This window comes from Lathyrus oleraceus, chromosome 2 (assembly GCF_024323335.1).
Source record: "Lathyrus oleraceus cultivar Zhongwan6 chromosome 2, CAAS_Psat_ZW6_1.0, whole genome shotgun sequence".
Classification (NCBI taxonomy): Eukaryota; Viridiplantae; Streptophyta; class Magnoliopsida; order Fabales; family Fabaceae; genus Lathyrus; species Lathyrus oleraceus.
In genome coordinates this window covers 480,799,571-480,804,638 of record NC_066580.1, presented here as the reverse complement: position 1 = coordinate 480,804,638, position 5,068 = coordinate 480,799,571, and the positions used below count along the sequence as shown (strand labels likewise).

Genomic DNA, 5,068 nt, shown 5'->3' with positions numbered 1-5,068 from the left:
TTGGTCGGTATTCAGTTCGTTCAAAAGGTTACACTCTTCCGATTCGTGTCCTTTAGATCCACAGTGTTCGCACTCTGTGTGGACCACTACTACAGTGTTAGTGTTTGTAGACATATGTTCGATCCTAAGGGCTAAAGCGTCCATTTTCTCTTGCATCATGTCTAGAGAGATCACCTCATGTATTCCACCTTGGGTCTCCTTTTTCTCTATTGATGCTCGTTCAGTTCCCCATTGGTAATGGTTTTGGGCCATATCCTCAATTAGGTCACAAGCTTCTGGATAAGGTTTGTTCATCAGTGCTCCACCTGCGGCAGCGTCGATGCTCATCTTGGTGTTATAATGGAGTCCATTGTAGAAGGTATGAACGATCAACCATTGTTCTAGGCCATGGTGTGGACAGACTCTCAGTAGCTCTTTATATCTCTCCCAAGCTTCGAAAAGCGATTCTCCTTGGTTTTAAGCAAATCTAGTTATTTGGTTTCGAAGAACAGCAGTCTTACTAGGGGGAAATATCTAGCAAGGAATACTCTCCTAAGGTCTTCCCAGGTAGTTATTGAATTAGCTGGAAGTGAATCTAGCCATGAACGTGCTCTATCCCTGAGGGAGAAAGGAAATAATCTTAAACGGATCACATCGGGTGAAGCGCCGTTAGATTTAAAGGTGTCGGCTAGTTGGATAAAAACTTTTAAATGTTGATTCGGGTTCTCAGTAGCGAGACCCGCGTATTGGTTTTGTTGCACTAATTGCAATAAAGACGATTTTAGTTCGAAATTGTTAGCAGGAATAAGGGGATTTACTATACTCGAACTAGGTTCCTCATCAGAGGGTTGGGCAAATTCCTTAAGAGGTATCCTATCGCGATTCTCGGCCATAGCTTTCTTAATTTGGATGAGTAAGAGGCATGTACGAGTATAACGTTCGGGTTCCGCTAAAGGATCTACTAAATTTCCGGTACTACGGGTTCTTCGCATTTACCGACTAATAATGCCTTAGTCTATACGGTGTAACAACATGGTACGAAATTTGACGAAGTCATTCCCCGGCAACGGCGCCAAAAACTTGATCGTGTTGATTCGCAAGTGTATGAATTACGTCAAAGTAATATAAAAGAATATCGATCCCACAGAGACCAATCGTCAATCTATCGATTACTATCGTTACAGTGTTTATCTAAGGCGATATAAAAGAGATGTTGGGTTTGCAAAATAATGGTAAATAATAAATGCAGGTAAGACAGGTTGAATGTAATTCACGTCAGTTAAGTGATGTTTCGATTCTCTAAATAGAACTACTTATGAGGCAATATTTTCTACTCTTGAAAAGAATCCATTTAACAGGAATTGTCGCTTTCGCGTATTCAGAACCGAGTTTACCCTTAAATTAAGGCCTTTTATTGTCACTTATAAAAGGTGCGCAGAACGCTAAAGTAGTAAACCTATTTTTAAGAAATGAGACTCGTAAACTTAGTTGAAAAGTGATGTTGATTTGGAAAGTTTACCCAAGGAGTTTCCTGATTTTAAATCTATCAACGCGTCCGAAAACAGTTTCAAAAATAGTTTTTCCTTAAAGTGATAAAAATTCCTAGTTACTAAGCCAGGGTGCTTTCGCACTCCTCGAATAATTAAAACTAACCAAGTTTGTTTTAGAAAACTCAAGTTAAAAATCAAAACAGCCTTTAAAGTATTTCTACAGATTCAATATGTGAAACATTACTTTAACCGCGATCCTTACATTCTAACCTTTAAAAGATGTAGCCAAACATAGTAACACAAACAAACACAACAGTGTTAATCATGATGAAAAGTTTGTTTTAGAATGTGAGGCATAGAGAGCGAGTAAAGTGTGTAAAGTAAATAAAGTAAAGCGAGTGCGGAAAATAAATAAAGTAAAGCGAGTGCGGAAAATAAATAAAGTAAAGTGATGCGGGAAATAAATAAAATAAAAGCGATGCGGGAAATAAATAAAATAAAGTGAGTGCGGGAAATAAATAAAATAAAAGCAATGCGGGAAATAAATAAAATAAAAGCGATGCGGGAAATAAATAAATAAAGCGATAAATAAGAACCTGCTCCAAATGGAGGCTTCGATTCTGGTACAAAAATAAACCTCTGACTCTTGAAGCTAAAGACGACAGCAACTCGAAGTGACCCAACTCAATCTCACAAAGGTGCGATAACCCCCCGATGTGACGGATTATCACTATTACAAATTATAAATATATGCTTAGTGTTGTAAAACTAAGTTGGATGATTAGAAAACGAAATGGAACGAGCTATTTATAGAGGTTTTCAGCAGCTTGCAAAGACCATGGTGCCCTCCAACTTCCCCTTAGTGGGAACGTGACTTCCAAAGGTGGTGTAACACCCCGATAATAATATGATAATTATTTAAATTAAGTTAATAATATATTTATTAATTTAATTAGATAATTGGATTATTATTATTATTATTTTGGAATTATTGAATTATTATTATTATTATTGGGATAATAATTATTGGAAAATATATAAGTTGGAATTTAGAAAAATCCCATTTTTGGTAAAAAGGTTATTTTCACGTGAAAAGGAAAAAGGAGACAGAAAAGGGAAAAAGGGGCAAGGAGCCAGAGAACGAGGGTTGGAGAACGGAAAAGCTTGAAGCTCAAAGGTTCGCCGGATTAACTCAGGGTAGGGGGGTTTATCATCGATTAATGGGTATTATGGGATAATATGTGATGGGTAGTGAGAAACCATTGAATTACCTTTGATTGAATGATGTATGATGAATTTGTGAACTTTTGGGGATGAACGAAATTGGGATTAAAATTGAAGAAATTCGTAGGAATTAGAGGTAGAAAGGTTAGCAATTTGTGAAATCGAAAGTGTATGATTCGTGTTAGATGAGATGAATGAATTGTGTGTAAAATTTGGACTGTGAAAGGTTGAATTGGATAGATCTCGTAGCAGGAAAAGCCATTGCAGATCTGGAAATTCTGGTTTCTGGTCATACGCGTATGGCACTAGGCAATACGCGTATGATATGGCTGGTACGCGTATGGAGAAGGCCTTACGCGTATGGGTGAGGAAAATGATATTTTGAACGTAGATTTGCCTCTGTTGGTACGCGTATGGGAGAGTGGTACGCGTAGCATACGCGTATGAGACTGATGATACGCGTATGGGTTGGGCGAGGAAACGCGCCATACGCGTATGGGCATAGGCAATATGCGTATGGACTTGGTCAGGAATGGGCAATACGCGTATGGGCATAGGCGATACGCGTATGGGCAGACTTGTGGTTTTCCGGAACTGTTGTGGTGCAGTTTTTGGTTGTTTAGGCTGAGTGATGTAACTTAGCTGATGCATGACGTAGTAGGGATCATTTCCCGTTGTTTTGAGCAGTATAGGTATTAGTAGAGTGTGCTAATACTGTGTTTAATTAATTGACATGATATGATATGTTGATACATGTGTTGATGATGTGTGATGAAATGCATAATGCTGTGAATGTATATATTATGCATGTATTTGTGAATGGACTGTTGTATGGCTTAGAGTGTGAGCATGTGTCCATTGTGGATTGTTGTTGATGTTGCATTGCTAGATGATTAGCGTGCATAGCATAGCCTGTGGGGCTGTAGCTAATTCCCATGGTGAGGAATTAGTGAGTGAATCATTGTGGATTTGTTGTTGATGTCTGCATGCTAGATGATTAGTGTGCATAGCATAGCCTTCGGGGCTGTAGCTAATTCCCATGGTGAGGAATTAGTGAGTGAGTCATTAGATCTCAAATGAGTGGGACTAGTGAGCTTAGTAGCCGTATCTGGATTGATCGGTGAGCTTGAACTATATGTTCAAGAATAGTCGGTACCGCATGTGTGGAGTCTCATTGCATAAATTATGTATGGCGTATAATATGAATGGATGTATTCCAATATTATACGTGTGTTTGTGTTGTCATGGAGTATGATTTGAGATTATACTTGTGTTTTATGTTGGTGTTGAGTATGATGTTGAGCTGATGTGCTGTTACTGACTGTATGTTGTGACTAGGGTGATTAATGTGTCAAATTACTTAACATGACATGAGATTTTATAATGCTTATTATATCGATTGAGGAACTCACCCTTACAACTATTTTTCAGGTAACGAGAAATGAGTTGAGTAGAAGCGAATGCTTGGAGTCTAGTGTAGTCTCCTTAGTGGGTCATGCTCTGATAGATGTAACATCGGGAGGGAACCTTTTAATTATGTTGTTAATGATTGTTGAACCAGTTTACATGTAGTATGTTACATGTTTTGATTGATTTGACTTTTTATCCGCTGCGATTTATGCAAATGCTTAATTGATTAAATAAAGAGCATGACAGTTATTTTGGAACATGGTGTGGATGATTGTGTGACACCCTTAACTGCATAATTACTCTGATATATGTTTATTATTTTAATTAAATAATTGGGATATTTTAGAAGGGTGTTACATTAGTGGTATCAGAGCCTGGTTGGTCGAGTCGAGTCGTAATTATTCTGTTTCCCCTGTACGGGATAGGTGTTGTGTAACCCTATCAGTACTTATTGTTTTAGTTTGTTGGGTTTTCAGAATAGAGATGGCTGGAAGAGGTAGAGATGATGCTGCAATTGCTGAGGCTCTGGGTATGCTAGCTGGAGTACTTGAGGGAAATCCGAATGTTGTGGGAATGGGAGCTGCTCGTCAACTGAGTGAGTTCCAGAAGAATAATCCTCCAATGTTCAAGGGAGCATACGATCCAGATGGTGCTCAGAAGTGGTTGAAGGAGATCGAGAGAATCTTCAGAGTGACTGAGTGTGCCGATAACCAGAAGGTCAGGTTCGGTACGCATATGCTGTCAGAGGAAGCTGATGATTGGTGGGTTGCTACCCGCACTGAATTGGAAGCTGTTGGGAATGCTGAGATTTCTTGGGCTGTGTTCAGAGAGAGATTCCTGAGGAAGTACTTTCCAGAGGATGTTAGAGGAAAGAAAGAGATAGAGTTCTTGGAATTGAAGCAGGGCAATCGGTCTGTTACTGAGTATGCTGCTAAGTTCACAGAGCTGTCGAAGTATTACACTCC

At 38.9% G+C, this 5,068-nt stretch overlaps 1 non-coding gene across 1 annotated transcript; it reads left to right on the top strand.

The window, feature by feature from the left end:
- Nucleotides 1-382: 382 nt before the first annotated feature.
- LOC127124443 (small nucleolar RNA R71) lies at nucleotides 383-489 on the top strand. The gene has a single exon (XR_007803933.1). It is a non-coding gene; the product is annotated as a small nucleolar RNA R71 (small nucleolar RNA).
- Nucleotides 490-5,068: the final 4,579 nt, after the last annotated feature.